Below are 18,091 nucleotides of genomic sequence, written 5' to 3' on the forward strand. Positions count from 1 at the left end.
AGTCGGGCGGTAGCACAGTGAGTTAAGTGCAGGTGGCGCAAAGCACAAGGACCACCATAAGGATCCCGGTTCGAGCCCCTGGCTCCCCACCTGCAGAAGAGTCACTTCACAAGCGGTGATGCAGGTCTGCAGGTGTCTGTCTTTCTCTCCCCCTTTCTGTCTTTCCCTCCTCTCTCCATTTCTCTCTCTCCTATCCAACAATGATGACATCAGTAACTACAACAATAAAATAAATAAATAAACAATAAATAAAAAATAAAACTTGTTTAATCTAAAAAAATGATTGTACTTATTTATGAAAGAAAAAGAATGGGATATATATGGAATACTACTCAGCTGTAAAAAATGCTGACACTGTTTTCAGCCAATCTTGAATGGACCTTGAAAAATTCATGTTATGTGAAATAAGTCAGAAACAGAAGGATGAATATGAGATGATCTCACTCTCAGGCAGAAGTTGAAAAACAAGATCAGAAACGAAAACACAAGTAGAACCTGAAATGTAATTGGTGTGTCGCACCCAAGTAAAAGACTCTGGGGTGGGGGTGGGTGGGGAGAATGCAGGTCCATGAAGGATGATAAATGACATAGTGGGGGTTGTATTGTTAAATGGGAAACTGGGGAATGTTATGCATGTACAAACTATTGTGTTTACTGTTGAATGTAAAACATTAATTCCCCAATAAAGAAATAAAAAAATGGGATATATATATATATCATACATACACACATATATATAGAGGGGGAGGGGGAGGTGAGAGGGAGGGAGAGGGAGAGGGAAGAGGGAGAGGGAGAGGCAGAGGGAGAGGGAAGAGAGAGAGGAGAGGAGAGGGAGGGAGAGGGAAGAGGGAGAGGGAGAGAAGGAGAGAAAGAGAGGGAGAGGGAGAGGGAGAGAAAGAGAGGGAGAGGGAGAGGGAGAGGAAGAGGGAGAGGGAAGAGGGAGAGGGAGAGGGAGAGAAGGAGAGAAAGAGAGGGAGAGGGAGAGAAAGAGAGGGAGAGGGAGAGGGAGAGGAAGAGGGAGAGGGAAGAGGGAGAGGGAGAGGGAAGAGAGAGAGGGAGGGAGAGGGAAGAGGGGGAGGGAGAGGGAGAGAAGGAGAGAAAGGGAGAGGGAGAGAAAGAGAGGGAGAGGGAGAGAAAGAGAGGGAGAGGGAGAGGGAGAGGAAGAGGGAGAGGGAAGAGGGAGAGGGAGAAGAAAGGGAGAGGGAGAGGGAAGAGGGAGGGAGAGGGAGAGGGAGAGGAGAGGGAGAGGGAGAGGGAGAGGGAAGAGAGAGAGGGAGAGGAGAGGGAGGGAGAGGGAAGAGGGAGAGGGAGAGGGAGAGGAGAGGGAGAGAGAGGGAGAGGGAAGAGAGAGAGGGAGGGAGAGGGAAGAGGGAGAGGGAGAGGGAGAGAAGGAGAGAAAGAGAGGGAGAGGGAGAGGGAGAGAAAGAGAGGGAGAGGGAGAGGGAAGAGGGAGAGGGAGAGGGGAGAGAGGAGAGAAAGAGAGAGGAGAGGGAGAGAAAGAGAGGGAGAGGGAGAGAAAGAGAGGGAGAGGGAGAGAAAGAGAGAAGAGGGAGAGGGAGAGAAAAGAGGAGAGGGAGAGGGAGAGGGAGAGGGAGAGGGAGAGGGAGAGGGGAGAGGGAGAGGAGAGAGTACCACGCCAGCACCACGCAATGCCAGGGATTAACCTCCTGCTTAAGAGTTCAACACTGTATCCACTGCTCTCCCTTCTGGGCTACACTTTTCCATCCTTTCTACTTCAGCTAGAGTGAGAGAGCCAGGGAGAGGGGCGATAGCACAACACTGAGCTTCCCCTGGCGTCATGGGAACCTCCGTGCGGTGCCAGGCTTCACACTCAGGCTGTGTGCACAAGGCACAGCAAAGCACCCTACCCTGAAAACTACTTTCCAGCTCAGTCTTTGTCATTTTTTTTTTTTTTATGATTTATTCACAAAAGAGAGAGCAGAGCTTCTCTCTGGCTCAGGCAGAGCTGTGGCTCCAGCTCAGGGCCTCATGCAAGGCCTGTGCTCTTGCCGCTACACCCCTTCCCAAGACGCTCGGAACTTCCGGAAGAGACAGCTCTCCTGGGCCCCCGTGGGGTGTTCGTCACTTTGGTGCAGCCACTGGGAGTGGGGTCCCCAGATGCCTTCTGCTGGACGCTGATGTCCTGAGCTGGGTGGGCAGGGCGGACACGGGGACACAGCTGGGCCAGGGTTCCGGTACATTATAACTTATACAGTGTACTTGTACTTTAAAACATACACTCAACCATGTGCACCGCCACCTGGCCCCTTTCTTATTTTTATTTGTGATTTAATATTGATTTATAAAATTACCAGCTAACAGGGGTACAATTCCACACAGTCCCCACCACCAGAGCTCTGTGTTCCCTCCATCAGAAACTACAGTGGTTCTGCTAATGTCGCAGACATGGGTTGACTATTATTTCTATAACTATCTGCCTATCTGCCTATCTGCCTATCTGTCTGTATGTCTATCTGTCTGTCTGTCTATCTATCTATCTATCTATCTATCTATCTATCTATCTATCATCTATCTAGCTATCATTTTTGCCCATTTTTTCTCTGGCCCTGCTTTCTCTTCCTTTCAAGTCACACCTAAACTTATGACTGCTTCCAAGTGTCCGTCCTTTTTCCCTCTTCTCTCTCTGGGTCCTGATGGAGTTGGAGTTCAGAGCCCTCTGGTCATCTTCCCTAACGCTTCTCCCCCTCTGGGAGTGTGGACCCAAGTTGTCTATGGGGTGCAGAAGGTGGGAGTTCTGGCTTCTGTAATCGCTTCTCTACTGGGCATGGGTGATAACCCTGGGGGCAAAAAAAAATTATTAAAAAACCTAAAACTGTAAAGAAATCAAAACAACAGCTTCATCACGCGCTGGGAGCTGCGGGTGGGGGGTGGGATCTCAGGGTCCGCATTCTCAAATGCCACAGACCCAGCTTAGTCTCAGGGTGAGGGGGGTGCCCCAGCCTCCCTGCTGAAGTCTGGGTTCACCCCAGGAAGTGTGAGCCCTGCCCTGACTGCCCAGAACAGAGAGTGGGAACAGCTTTTCTTGAATGTTTTTTAAGAAAACATCTGCTCTTTCAAAACCATGTTTTTCCAGCCGGGAACTCGAGACCCGTAATGGCTCCTGGAGTGTGTGCCCACCCCTCAGCTGCCTGTGTTGTATAAGCTTCTCCCCCTTCCTGCACCCAGGTGGAGGGGCGGCTGGAGCAGGGTGGCCTGGGGTAGCAGGTCTCTCCCGTGGGCTCTGCCTCACTGGTGCTGTGGGAGTGGATCAGAGCAAAGGAATCTCACAGATGGGCTTTCCAAAGGCTCCATTGAAGGGAATACTATTTATTTTTTGGGTAGGGGGTTCCTTTCTCTGAACCCTCTTTACCTCTGCCCTGGCCTCAGCAGTCCCCAAGTCCTTCCTGCACCCCAGAGCTCCAGGCCTGAGAGGCTGGGCCTGGTCTCAACTGCTGTAACAAGCGTCTCTGGTAGAGAAGGTCTCTGGTAGAGAAAGATCTCTGTGTGGAGAAAATTCTGTGATGGAGAAGGTCTGTGGTGGAGAAGGTCTGTGGTGGAGAAGGTCTGTGGTGGAGAAGGTCTCTGATGGGAAGGTCTGTGGTGGGAAGGTCTCTAGTGGGGAAGGTCTTTGGTGGGGAAGGTCTCTCTCTGGTGGAGAAGGTCTCTGGTGGAGAAGGTCTCTGGTGGGAAGGTCTCTGGTGGAGAAGGTCTCTGGTGGGGAAGGTCTCTGGTGGGGAAGGTCTCTGGTGGGAAGGTCTCTGGTGGAGAAAGTCTCTGGTGGGGAAGGTCTCTGGTGGGGAAGGTCTCTCTCTGGTGGAGAAGGTCTCTGGTGGGAAGGTCTCTGGTGGGGAAGGTCTCTGGTGGAGAAGGTCTCTGGTGGGAAGGTCTCTGGTGGGAAGGTCTCTGGTGGAGAAGGTCTCTGGTGGGGAAGGTCTCTGGTGGGAAGGTCTCTGGTGGGAAGGTCTCTGGTGGAGAAAGTCTCTGGTGGGGAAGGTCTCTGGTGGGAAGGTCTCTGGTGGAGAAGGTCTCTGGTGGGGAAGGTCTCTGGTGGGGAAGGTCTCTGGTAGAGAAGGTCTCTGGTAGAGAAGGTCTCTGGTGGGAAGGTCTCTGGTGGAGAAGGTCTCTGGTGGAGAAGGTCTCTGGTGGGAAGGTCTCTAGTGGGGAAGGTCTCTGGTGGGAAGGTCTCTGGTGGGAAGGTCTCTAGTGGGGAAGGTCTCTGGTGGGAAGGTCTCTGGTGGGGAAGGTCTCTGGTGGGAAGGTCTCTGGTGGAGAAGGTCTCTGGTGGGAAGTGTTGGTATGCATGAGACCCCTTCTGTTTCATTTGGTTTAAATCCCCCCTGCTTAACACTATTCTATTTACATAACCACTTCATTCTATTTATATAACCGCTGTTAACAAGCACTTCCCTCCAGGGCATTGGTTCAATCCCCACTGTTTCATGATATGTTTTTGCTCCACCCCCCCCTCCTTGTCACACTCTGATTGTCACCAGTCACTTTTCTCTCCACCCTCTCTATGTCACACCCTGTTTCCACCCTACTTGTCAAGTATATATATAAAGACAGCATTGTGAGTTTTAGAGTACTTTACCTTTAGTTTAGCTCAGCTCGGCTTAGATTGTGCTGCGTCCTGCATGAATAAAGAGATACTGCCTACAGCTCAACTATGAGTCCCTGGTCGTCTGTTACCTGCCCGTGAAGCCAGCCCGGCGAAAACAACCTAACCCGTCGAAAACGACAGGGAAGGTCTCTGGTGGGGAAGGTCTCTGGTGGAGAAGGTCTCTGGTGGGAAGGTCTCTGGTGGGAAGGTCTCTGGTGGAGAAGGTCTCTGGTGGGAAGGTCTCTGGTGGAGAAGGTCTCTGGTGGAAGGTCTCTGGTGGAGAAGGTCTCTGGTGGGAAGGTCTCTGGTGGGAAGGTCTCTGGTGGGAAGGTCTCTGGTGGGGAAGGTCTCTGGTGGGAAGGTCTCTGGTGGAGAAGGTCTCTGGTGGGAAGGTCTCTGGTGGGGAAGGTCTCTGGTGGAGAAGGTCTCTGGTGGGGAAGGTCTCTGGTGGGAAGGTCTCTGGTGGGGAAGGTCTCTGGTGGAGAAGGTCTCTGGTGGAGAAGGTCTCTGGTGGGAAGGTCTCTGGTGGGGAAGGTCTCTGGTGGAGAAGGTCTCTGGTGGGGAAGGTCTCTGGTGGGAAGGTCTCTGGTGGGAAGGTCTCTGGTGGAGAAGGTCTCTGGTGGGAAGGTCTCTGGTGGGGAAGGTCTCTGGTGGAGAAGGTCTCTGGTGGGGAAGGTCTCTGGTGGAGAAGGTCTCTGGTGGGGAAGGTCTCTGGTGGGAAGGTCTCTGGTGGAGAAGGTCTCTGGTGGAGAAGGTCTCTGGTGGGGAAGGTCTCTGGTGGAGAAGGTCTCTGGTGGGAAGGTCTCTGGTGGAGAAGGTCTCTGGTGGGAAGGTCTCTGGTGGAGAAGGTCTCTGGTGGAGAAGGTCTCTGGTGGGGAAGGTCTCTGGTGGAGAAGGTCTCTGGTGGGAAGGTCTCTGGTGGGGAAGGTCTCTGGTGGGAAGGTCTCTGGTGGAGAAGGTCTCTGGTGGGAAGGTCTCTGGTGGGGAAGGTCTCTGGTGGGGAAGGTCTCTGGTGGGAAGGTCTCTGGTGGAGAAGGTCTCTGGTGGGGAAGGTCTCTGGTGGGGAAGGTCTCTGGTGGGAAGGTCTCTGGTGGGAAGGTCTCTGCTGGGAAGGTCTCTGGTGGAGAAGGTCTCTGGTGGAGCAGGTCTCTGCCACAGGGGCCCAGGTCCCAGTTGCACAGCAGAAGGTGCTGGGGGGCAGCTTGCTGAGTGAAAGTGCTGAGGAGATGGGAGCTGCCGGGGCGGCGCCTCCCCGAGCCCTTTGTTGCTTCCTGGCCTTTCCAAACACCTAGAGGCAGAGCTCGGGGCTGGCGGAGGAGCTGGGTTGTTTGAGAAGGTCTCTGGTGGGGAAGGTCTCGGGGCTGGAGGAGGAGCTGGGTTGTTTTCTGTCCTTTTCACCTGCAGGGGGAAGGCTTCACAGGTGGTAAAGCAGAGCTGCAGGTGTCTCTCTGTTTCTCCTTCTCTACCTTTCTCTCCTCAATTTCTATCTCTATTCAATAATAAATAAATTAATTAAAAAATAAAGGGAATCAGGCGGTAGCACAGTGGGTTAAGCGCAGGTGACACAAAGCGCAGGGACCGGCATAAGGATCCCGGTTCGAGCCCTTGCTCCCCACCTGCAGGGGAGTCGCTTCCCAGGCGGTGAAGCAGGTCTGCAGGTGTCTGTCTCTCTCTCCCCCTCTCTGTCTTCCCCTCCTCTCTCCATTTCTCTCTGTCCTATCCAACAATGACATCAATAGCAACAACAATAAAACAACAGGGCAACAAAAAAGGGAATAAATAAATATTTAAAAAAAAAAAGGACTGAGAGAGAGTTCACTCCAAAGAACACACCCGGGCCATGAATAAGGCCAGGGGTTTGAGTCCCAGCACCACGTGGGCGCATCGCAGCCCTGGGGGAACTCCTCAGAGGGTGGAGTGGGGCTGTGGTGTCTCCCGTCTCTGTGAGTCTCTCTCCCCAACTCTGTCTAAACTGAGAAGGGTAAGTGCAGGAGTGTAGGACTTGCATGTGTGTGAAGCCGGCCTTCAGTAAAAATAAACTCAGAGCGTGTGTGCACGGACCTGTGTCACCTTCATCTTCGTCACTGAGCAGAGACCAGGGGACAAGGGCTGAGGAGACAGAGTGACAGGGGCCTGGGTGAGGGGCTCGCCTCGCCTCTCCTTGCCTTGCTTCTGTAGGGCCTGGTGATCGGCAGATGGGTGCGCGGGTAGCTGGGGCGCTGCAACAGGGACCCCACTTGGCTGTGGGGAGAGGGGTGCTGGTCCTTTGCCCCGGTGTCACTGGGACTAGAGGGACTCAGGCTCAGGGAGACGTGTCAGAAGGAGCATGGGCCTTGTGGCCTCTCACCCCCAGGTGGGTCTGAACCAGCAAGGCCAGGGGGACAGACGGATGGACACACTGTAACTAGATACATGGCGGAGTTGGGGCTTGAACCCGGGGGCCTCCCCAGTGAGCCACTTCTCCAGCCCTCTCTAGTTATTTATTTACTTATTATTGGGTAGAAACTGCCAGGCTATGTTGGTATGCATGAGACCCCTTCTGTTTCATTTGGTTTAATTCCCCCCTGCTTAACACTATTCTATTTACATAACCACTTCATTCTATTTACATAACCACTGTTAACAAGTTCCACCCTCCCTCCAGGGCATTTGTGGTTCAGTGATAGGATTCTCGCCTAATCTGGCCCCTCTTTGTCACACTCTGATTGTCACCAGTCACTTTTCTCTCCACCCTCTCTATGTCACATCCTGTTTCCACCTTACTTGGCAAGTATATATAAAGACAGCATTGTGAGTTTTACAGTACTGTACCTTGAGTTTAGCTTAGCTCGTCTTAGATTGTGCTGCATCCTGCATGAATAAAGAGATACTGCCTACAGCTCAACCGTGAGTCCCTGGTCGTCTGTTACCCGCCCGTGAAGCCAGCCTGGCGAAAACAACCTAACCCGTCGAAAACAACAAGGCTAGCTTCACAAATGGGAGACAGATGACCAGGGACTCATGGCTGAGCTGGGAAGCAGTGTCTCTTTATTCATGTGGAACGCAGCGCAATCTAAGCTCTCTCTAATCACAATCTTGTCCTTATATATCCCGGGGCTGCCAGTGCAGATCAGCTTCTAGGCTCTCTCCAGAGACTGTTAGAGACGGAAGTCCTGGTGAAGTGCTTCTGATGATCCTGGTGACAGAGCAGCTATATATATATACTCGCCAAGTAGGGTAGAAACAGGATGTGACGTAGAGATGGTGGAGAAAAAGAGATTGGTGGAAATCAGGGTGTGACAAGGAGAGGGGGCAGAGCAAAAAGAGTATGAACCAGCGGGATTAAACCAGTGCCCTAGAGGCAGGGCGGTGCTTAGTTAACAGTGGTTATGTAAATAGAATACAATGTTAAGCAGTGGGGATTAAACCAATGAAACGGAAGGGGTCTTAGAAGCAGAATTAGAAGCAACAGAGACAGAGAGAAATTGAGGACATAGAGAATGAGAGAGACAGAGAGACACCTGCAGCCCTGCTTCACCTCTCCTGAAGGTGGGGGCTTGAACCCAGGTCCCTGTGCACTGTAATGTGTGTGCTTAACCAGGTGCGCCACTGCCTGACCCCTCTCTATTTTTAATCAGGTCTTTGTAAAGAGGTGTGTATTTGTTGAGAGAGAGAGAGAGGGAAAGGGAGAGAGAGAGGGGGGGAGAGAAAGGGAGAGAGAGAGAGAGAAAGGGAGAGAGAAAGGGAGAGAGGGAGAGAGAGAGGGAGAGAAAGGGAGAGAGGGAGAGAGAAAGGGAGAGAGAGAGGGAGAGAGAAAGGGAGAGAGAGAAGGAGAGAAAGGGAGAGATAAAGGGAGAGAGAGAGGGAGAGGAGAGGGAGTGGGAGAAAGAGAGAGGGAGAGAGAAAGGGAAAGAGACAGAGAGAGAGAGGGAGAGAGATAGAGAGAGAGAGAGGGAGAGAGAGAGAGTTGTCAGAGCACAAAGCTGACTCAGGCAGAACCTGGGGCTGGGGCTTCGGGCATGCAGGTGCCCCGTGCTCATCCTTGGTGCCTCCTCCTCGGCCACCGTTCACTTGCTACCCACCTGGCTTCACACAAGGAGACGGGGGCGCCCTCCACAGGGCAGTGAGGGCTGGTGAGCAGAGGTGGAAAGGGGAGGCTCACTCCCCTGCTCCTAGAAGCTTCCCTCCCCGGACTCCCTGCCTAGCACCCCACAAAGAAGACTCCCCAGGTCTCCCCTGGCAGTCAGCCTGTTTCCAGGTGGGAGCGCTGGGCAGGGGCTGCTGTGCCCAGGGGACCCCCATGAACAGAAGGCGAGGATGGCCATGCCAGAGACATGCCTTGAGGCCAGGCTCTATCTTCTAGGGCCCCCGGAGGACCCCCCCCGCTGGAGGTCAGGTTTATGAGACTTGGGCTTGCGAGACCCCAGGCTTGGACGGCTTGTAGCGGCTGTGCTGGCTTCAGGGAGGCTGTCTCAGGAGCTAGTGAGGCGGGATCCCCACGGGCTGTGAGGCGGGATCTCCACGGGCTGTGAGGCGGGATCCCCACGGGCTGTGAGGCGGGATCCCCACGGGCTGTGAGGTGGGATCCCCACGGGCTGTGAGGCAGGCCTGCAAGCACCGCCCTCAGACAGAGAGGCTGCCCTGCTCCACCTGCCTTCTGAGCAAAGGTAACTTGTTCTGGCTCCAGGAACCCACTGGCTGGCTCAGGACCCCCACCCGCTCCCCCGCCTGCACCCCCTCCTGCGTTGAGGATGGAGTTTCTGGCAGGACTGGGGCCAGACGGAGGTGCGGGGGGCGCTGGGGAGACCTGGAGGGGCCCGGGCTCTGGGGAAAGAGAACAAGAGCCCTCGTTGCAGTCGGCAGGGAGGGTGCAGACAGCTGGCCCTGGCAGGCGACCAGGAGGGGCTCGGGCCCGGGGCCCTCAGACAGGCAACCCCCACCCAGGCTGCTCCTTCCGTGCGGCCGTGCAGACTCTGTAGGACTCCCCAACACCCCCCACGTGTATGTGCAGGGCGGGGCGGGCGGGCAGTGACCTCAGGTGTGGGCGTTGCCCAGCCTCCCCACACAAAGCTGGCAGAGAGGCCCAGCCTGGGGCAGGGAGGAGTTGGGGGAGACTCTCCTGGGGAGCAGAGCCCCTCTGTCCTGCCAGCCCACCTGTGCTCTGGAAGGGGGTCTGGGGTCTGGCGTTTTGCATCTCCTAGTGTGGCCAACTGGAAAGAATTCCGATGAGGTCACCCCTCCTCCAGCCAGCTGCTCATGGCACCCCCACCCCAGGGTCCAGACAGGGAGCTTGAGGGGAAGGGCTAGGAACAGTGTCTGCTGGCTCCGCTCCTTCCTCCCCTCCCCTCCCCCTCCCCTCCCCTCCCCTCCCCTTCCCTTCCCTTCCCTCCCCTTCCTCTCCCTTCCCTTCCCTCCCCTTCTCTTTCTTTCCCTCCCCTTCCTCTCCCTTCCCTTCCCTTCCCTCCCCTTCCTCTCCCTTCCCTCCCCTCCCCTCCCCTCCCCTCCCCTTCCCTTCCCTCCCTCCTCTCCCCTTCCCTCCCCTTGGGACTCTTGGCATCGGGCCAAGAGTTCTGGCTGAGTCCCCAGGACCCAGGGTTCAGTCCCCAGCTCCAGCCTTCTGGCTGCATGACCCTCCCAGTGATTCTCAGCCTCTCTGAGGCTCAGCCCTGGCCTTCCTCCCCTCACCCAGCTATCACACGGGGCGGCTAAGTGAGGGCCTGAGAAGTGAGGTGACGGCTTTCGGGGGTGTGGGCAGAGCCAGCTCTCTGTGGCAGTACATGAGGGAAGTCTGGGTCACTGGAGAAATGGCAGGTTCCCCTGGAAATGCTGAGGGGGAGCCAGGGAGAGACCTGCCCCCATAAACACTGTGTGACCCCCACCCAAAGTGGGAGAGCCACAGGGATTCTGAAGTCAGTCTGCTGGATTGAATCCTTTCCTTTTCCCACATAACACTGTCCCTGCCCTGCCCCCACCCCCATTCACAGGAGTCAGCTCTCAGGAGGCCTGGCCATCCGTGGATTCTGCCGTGAACACGTGTCCCCAAACTCATGCTCATGGACATGGGGCAGAAGTGTCTGTGCCCAGGGCAGGGGCTCTGCCCTCACCCCGTGGGCCAGGGCCCCCCAGACACCCTCCCCAGAGCCCCCACCATGCTTCACCTCAGAAATGGGGGCTGGTTTCTGGGGGGCTTGTCAGCTTGTACTTCAGAGGAGGAAGCAGGATGGGACACTGCCGGGCTAGCTTTGTTGGAGAGAGAGATGAGGAACTCGTGGCAGCGTGGTAATACAATTCTTTATTGATGCGGATGTCCCAGAGTCGCTTGTGAGCACAGCGGGTTTAGGCCACGTGGAGCTAACAAAATGGCCGCCTCCCGCTATGCACACCAGCCCTTCTCCAGGTTTTCTCCAGGTCGGGACGTGGAAGAGAAAGAGAGAGAGAGAAGAAGAAAGAGAGGAAACAGAAGTGACTTTTGTAGGAGAATTCCGGAGGTGGCAAGTCGGGACGGAATTGGCTAGGGAAGAGGGTGGAGAAAAGAAAAAGGCATTCTGGGAAGGTAGAAAGCTGGAGGAATTAGCAGTACCCTGAGGGGCTAACGTGGTGGGAATCTGTAAGTAACACTTGCATGGAAATAGAGTGGTTTGTGGGCCCTGCCAATGTTCAACCACATCTGCACAATATCCCAACAGGACAAAGTCGCCGAGAGTCCTCTCTGGGGTGCACAGCCCTGTTCCCCAGACCTGCTCCACCCCACAGACCCCAGTAGACCAGGTGGGCATTGCCATAGTAACTTCCCTGTTACTTGCACCCCACCCCCCACTTTTTACTGGTGGGTGGGTCACCTGGGCTGGCAGCACCCCCCAGAGGAATTGGGGGTGATGGGTGGGAAGTGAGAGGTCCACTGAGCACATGGCTGTGGGGACAGGGAGTCACATGCAAACGTTGTGGGGGTTCCTCACTGGAGGTAACGCGGGAGCTGGGGAGTATATCCATCAGCCCAGGGTTCAAATCCTGTGTCCTACCCACTGGGCTAGGTCCTAGGCCACTATTCCTGCTCTTTTAACATTTACTAACTTGCTCTTCAAAACAGAGAGAAAGAGAGCTGCCAGGTGGTGGTGAATCCAGTGGAGTGAACACATTACCAGGCACAAGGTGGGTTCAAGGCCTCAGTCCCCACCTGCAGGGGAAGCTCCACAGCCTTGAAGCAGGTCTGTGGTGTATCCTCCTCCTCCTCCTCCTCCTCCTCCTCCTCCTCCTCCTTTTTCTTATTATTTTTATTGCCACCAGGGTCATTGCTGGGACTTGGTGCTAGCACTATGAATCTGCTGTTCCTGGTGGCCATTCCACTCCCATTTCCCCCCCTTTTTTATTTGATAGGACAGGGAGAAGTTGAGAGGGGCCGGGAGATAGAGAAGGAGAGAGACAGAGAAACCCCTGCTTCACCACTCCTGAGGCACCCTTCCAGCAGGTGAGGGGCAGGGGCTCATACAAGATAATGTGTGTGCTCAACCAGGTGCACCACCTCCTGGCCTCTGTGCCTCTCCATCTCTATCCCTATCTCTTACTCTGTCTCTATCTCTATTATCTCCCCTCTCTGTCTCTATCCAAAATAAATAAGTAATATATATATATATATATTTTTTTTTTTTAAAGAGAGAGAACTTTATTTTTTTCCTGAGAGAGACCAGTGCACTGCTCAGATCTGGCATGGTGGTGTCTGGGATTGAACCCAGGGCCTCAGACATGCAAGTCTGGTGCACTACTGCCTTGCCATCTCCCCAGTATGGGTGACAGTCTGTTGAATGGGTGGCCCCAACCCCACAGTTCAGGGGTGGACCTTGCCCCCCAGACCCGGGACTCTCCGCTCTCCCGAGGGCTGACTCTCCCAGTCTGGGGCAGCCTGGTTCATTCTAGAATCATCTGCCCCACGAGTTTCACCTTTCTCAGGAGACTAAGTATGTCCAGCCTGCATCTCTTTCCTCCCTGCAGACACAAGGTGCTCCCTCTCACCTCCCAGCCCAGCTTCCCAGGGAAGGAAATTACTGGGGCAGACTTCTTGCTCCTTCTGCACATGGCTATCTCCTCACTCAGATGACATGGACAGCAGCCTGGGAAGACTGTGGCCTCCCTCCCGGGGTTGAGGCCAAGGTCAGGGACAGTGGTCAGGCCCAGCTCATAGACTCTGGTTCGAGCTCTTTGCATGCTCCCGGGCCCTGGGGACGCGGGGCTGAGGTCACCGCTGGCAGAAGCCTGTCCGACACAGCCTCCTCTCTGCAATGCAGGCAGCCTGTGACTCGTCTCTGGAGGAGAGGAGGGGCTCGGGCAGGGACGGCAGCAGGGGCATGAGGTGGGGGTGGACCTGGGGACACAGGTCAGATGAGGCCAGTCCGAGGGTTACCCGTAGCAACAGATCTCTGCTACCCGCCCTCAGCGTGCTGCGTGACCTCAGAAAGCCCCAGCTTGTGGAGTGGGGTGGTTCTCAGGCTCCAGGTTCAATCCCAGGTGCCACCATTTGCCAGATTTCCTCGGGGGTCTCAGTTTTCCCTCTCTCTCTCTCTCTCTCTCTCTCTCTCTCTCTCTCTCTCTCTTTTACCAGAGCACTGCTCAGCTCTGGCTTGTGGTGGTGCTACAGATTGGACCTAGGGCATTGGAGCCTTAGGCATGAGAGTCTCTTTGCATAACCATTATGCTATCTACCCCATACCTTTTTATTTCTTTTGTACTTATTTATTTATTGGATAGAGACAGCCAGAAGTTGAGAGGGAAGGGGGAGGTAGAGAGGGAGAGAGATCCCTGCAGCCCTGCTTCACCACTTGCAAAGCTTTCCCCCTGCAGGTGGGAACCAGGGGCTCAAACCAGGGTCCTTGTGCCAATGTGCACTCAAGTAGGTGCGCCACCACCTGGCCCCAGGATCACAGTTCTGTGAACCCATTAGCTTTTATTGATTGATTTATTTTTCTGATCTACAGCAAGATAAAAACAGGGGACACAGCTCAGCGGTAGAACATAGGACTTGCATGTCTGGGGGCCCAGAGGTGGAAGCTTCAGTCTCCAGCACCATCCTAGGCAGGAGATGAGAAGTGCTCTATTCTCTCTCTCCCCCCGTCTCTCTTGAAAATAAATAATAATAAAAAATCCAAAAAACTAAAAGTAGAAAAAGAGGGGCTGGGAGATAGTTCAAATGATGCAGTACCCTCCTGGCAATGTGTGAAGCCCTGGGTTTGAGCCCTGGCGCCACATGGGAGCACCATGAACAGCACCAGGGGAAGCTCCGTGGAAGCTGGAGGGGTGCTGTGGTGGGTCTCCTCACTCTCTTCAACCCAAAGATTCTAAAGTGGGGAGTTGGGCGGTAGGTAGTGCAGTGGGTTAAGCGCACACGGCAAAGTGCAAGGACTGGCATAAGGATCCGGGTTCGAGCCCCCAGCTCCCCACTTGCAGGGGAGTCACTTCACAGGCGATGAAGCAGGTCTGCAGGTGTCTGTCTTTCTCTCCCCCTCTCTGTCTTCCCCTCCTCTCTCCATTTCTCTCTGTCCTATCTAATAACAATGACACTAATACTACAACAACAAGCAACAAGGGCAAGTAAAGGGAAAATAAAAAAAAATTAATAAATCTTAAAAAAAAGATTCTAGAGTGAGCTCAGCGGCAGGGCACACGTGTGAGACCCTGAATTCACCATGTTCGACATGAAGTTGCAGGTGAGCAAAGAGGGTGATGGTCAGACATGTTGGTGACACAGAGCCAAGAGCCACACCGGCTCCCATGCCCGGCCACCACCTCTGACCCAGCCCCTCTACCTCTCTACTCTCTGCCACACTCGTCCCTGTCTGTGCCTATCCTCTCGGCCCCCTTCCCTCCCCTCAGCCAGCTTTGGGAGCACCTGTCTCCCACCACATGAAGGTCTGGGGCAGCTGGGTGGAGACCTTGCAGAAGACCCATGGAGTGGAGAGTGTGGCCACTTCCCTTCACGTCCACGTGTCACAGTGAGGGCACAGCGGAGGCGCCACCCCAGCACTGGTATCTCTGGGCGTCCGCTCCACGCAGCCATCTGCCCGCCTCGCAGAGTTCAGCGTCATGGCTCCTTGGCCCCGCGGGGTTGGGGCGGTTTCTCAGAGGGGAGGCTTTCTGAAAACAGGCTTCAACTGGGGAGACAGCATGGGGGTTCAGCAGAAGCCTCTCCTGCCCGAAGTGCTGAGGCCCCAGGTTCAATGCCCAGCACCACCATCAGCCAGAGCTGAGCTGGGCCCTGGTTTAAAAGAAGGAAAGAAAGAGAGAATAGAGAGAACGAGAGACAGAAAGAAAAGAAAGGAGGATGAGAGAAAGAAAGAAGGAGAGAAAGGGAATGAGAGTGAGGGGAAAAAAGGAAGGACAAAAGAAAGGATGAGAGAAGGAGAGAAAGGGAATGAGAGTGAGGGGAAAAAAGGAAGGACAAAAGAAAGGATGAGAGAAGGAGAGAAAGGGAATGAGAGTGAGAAAAAAAAAGGAAGGACAAAAGAAAGGATGAAAGAAGGAGAGAAAGGGAATGAGAGTGAGGGGAAAAAAGGAAGGACAAAAGAAAGGATGAGAGAAAGAAAGAAGGAGAGAAAGGGAATGAGAGTGAGGGGAAAAAAGGAAGGACAAAAGAAAGGATGAGAGAAAGAAAGAGAATGAGAGGGAGGGAAAGGAAGGAAGGACCAAGAAAGAAAGAGGGAAAAAAAAAGAAGGGAGGGGGGGAGAAAGAGAGAGAGAGAAAGGAGGAAGTGAGGGAGAAAGAAAGAAGGAAAGAAAGACAGACAGAGAGGGAGGGAGGGAGAAAGAGAGAAGAAAGAGAGGGACAGGAGGAAGGGAGGGAGGTAGGGAGGGTGGAAGGAAGGAGACCTGATAGAATCGCGCTTTGCAGCGACCCTCCCTGCCCCCACTGCCCAGACCCCTGTGCTCACCCTCCCGGCCCACCCGCCCCTCGCCTTCCGCAGCTGGCCCCTGCCCGGCCGCTCAGCTCTGAGACCGGGGAGTAGGGAGCAGCCACGGTGGTTCCCAGGCCCCTGCGAGGCCGAGCGACCCCGGGTAGCAGAGCCCTGGCCGCCTGCAGGGCGCGTCCAGGCCCCCTGGCTGGGCCGGGAGCTGAGCTGCAGGGAGCCGCACTGGCAGGGACACTGGGGTCAACGCCCACCAAGCCCCAGCTCTGTGGCTGCCACCCTGTGGTCACCAGCGCCCCCACCCCTGGCATGACAGGCACTCAGGACTGGAATCTGACAGCCATTCCTGCAGGAGGCCGCTCACTCTACAGAGAAGCCACAGATGATGGCTGGAAAGAGGGCGGCCGAGGCCGTGGAATTCCAAGCAGCATCAGAAGAATGTTCTGGGCAGACGCTTCCTGTCTGACTTCAGTGGACCCACCCGTCTGACTGTGAACCCCAGGTCCCGGGGGGACTCTGCCTGCGCCGGGGTGACCGCAGCACCCAGGAGACCTCGGGGATCGAGGCAGCTCCCCGCTGTGACCCGGCCACCGTGTGTTGAGGGGAAGGATTTGGAAACTGAGGCCCAGGGCCGAGTCCACTGTCAGTCATTACTCACTCACCCATGGGCTCATCAACTCATTCTTTCATTCACTGGACATCTGAGGAGGAGAAGAAGGAGAAGGTGGAAAAGGAGGAGAAGAGGAAGAAGAGGAAAGAAAAGGAGGAAGAGGAGGAAGAAGAGGAGGAGAAAAGGAAGGAAGGAAGGGAAGAAAAAAGGAAGGAAGGAAGGAGGCCTGAAATAGCTGACTTTGTAGAGTGTGTAGAGGTCCTGGGTTCGAACCCCAGCACCCCACAACAGCACCATAAGAGCACTGGGGGAGCTTCATGGAGGGCAGAGCCGTGTTGTAGAGTCTCTTCTCAAATGAGGAGTGAAGCACAAGGGCCCAGGGGAGGCTGTTCAGTGGTGATCAGCCTGCCTGCACAGGGTTCTAGAACCACCAAATACAAAAAGAAAGCAGCCCAGGTTCCAGGGTGCAGGGAGAGCACCAGGGTCCTCCGGGGTGCTGGGCCCCCGCAGAGGTGGGGCTCGTCTCAGAGTCTTCTGGAGAGTTCTGTCTGGCTGCGTGAAGCTGGCCTCTACCGGGTGCTTTCCCTCCAGCTGACACTGGTTTGGTTCTGTCTGTCTCCCCTGGGAGGATCTGTCCAGCTGGCTAACTCCCCACCCTCCTCTCCTCCCACAACTTCACGAAGGCTCAGACACAGGGCACCCTGCACGTTCCCACAAAATGAAGACACTCCCGAATCCATTTACACTGTTGCTGTTGTTACCACCAGGTCACTGGTCATTGCTGGGGCTCGGTGCAAACACTATGAATTCACTACTCCCTGCAGCCATTTCTTAATTTTTAAAAAGTTTTTCCTTAATATGCTATTTGATAGGACAGAGAGAAATGTCCAGAAGAGGGGGAGATAGAGAAGGAGAGAGAGAGACATGTACATCTGTTTCACCACTGGTGAAGCTTCCCCCCTGTAGGTGGGGAGCGGGGGCTCGAACCTGGGTCTCTGTGCCTGGTAATATGTGTGCTCAATTGGATACGCCACCTCCCAGGTCACCTACCTGGTTATTTTTATTTTTATTTATTTACTTGTCTGCCTCCAGGGTTATCTCTGGGGCTCGGCGCCAGCACTATGAATCCACTGCTCCTGGTGGCCATTTTTTCCTTTTTTTATTGTACAGGACAGAGAGAAATTGAGAGAGGAAGGGAGGTAGGGAAGGAGAGAGAAAGACAGGCACCTGCAGACCTTCTGCACCGCTTATGAAGTGACCCCTCTGCAGGGGGGAGCAGGGGCTTGAACCAGGATCCTTGTGTGGGTCCTTGCGCTTTATACTATGTGCACTTAACCCAGTGCGCTACCGCCCGGCCCCGTGGCTATGTTTTTCCATGGTGCTAGCACCTTGTCCAGGTCCGAGAGCACAGACCCACCATCTGTGGAGCTTTCCCCAGTGCCGTCCGTGGTGTTCCCATGTGGTACCAGGATTTGATCCTAGAGCCTCAAGCGCGCAAAGTGCGCAGTCTGCCAGGTGAACCGTCCCCTGGGTGACATACTCTGGACCTTAAAGTCACCGGATGCCCCTGGCAGACTGGCCACTGCAGCTATTTCCGTTGGTGGTGCTGGGGGTTGAACCTGGGGCCGACGGCGTGTAAGCCCTGCGCTCCATCTCTCTGTTGTCTGCCTGGTCTGAGATCCCGGATGTCTCCTCATCTCCCTCAAATCCGGAGTGGCTGGGGGTGCTCAGGAGCCAGGCCACAGCCTGAGCCCAGCTGGCTCCCTCTGGCTGGGCTTCTGTCCCTGTGATTTCCAGCACTGCTGTGGTTTTCCAGATGATTCCATGAGCCCAGGCTTGTTTTTTGGATGTTTTCTGGGCCGCCCGGGACTCTGCGGCCCCTCCCAGAGTGACGCCATCACGGAAGCCGGGGTCCTGTTGCCATTGTGAGTAAATACGGTGTAAACAGCCAGAGAGCTGGTGTCCCAGGGCTGTGGCCTAGGCCGGGGGTCAGGGCGATGGGGGCCAGCA

This window comes from Erinaceus europaeus, chromosome 16 (assembly GCF_950295315.1).
Source record: "Erinaceus europaeus chromosome 16, mEriEur2.1, whole genome shotgun sequence".
NCBI classification, from domain to species: domain Eukaryota; kingdom Metazoa; phylum Chordata; class Mammalia; order Eulipotyphla; family Erinaceidae; genus Erinaceus; species Erinaceus europaeus.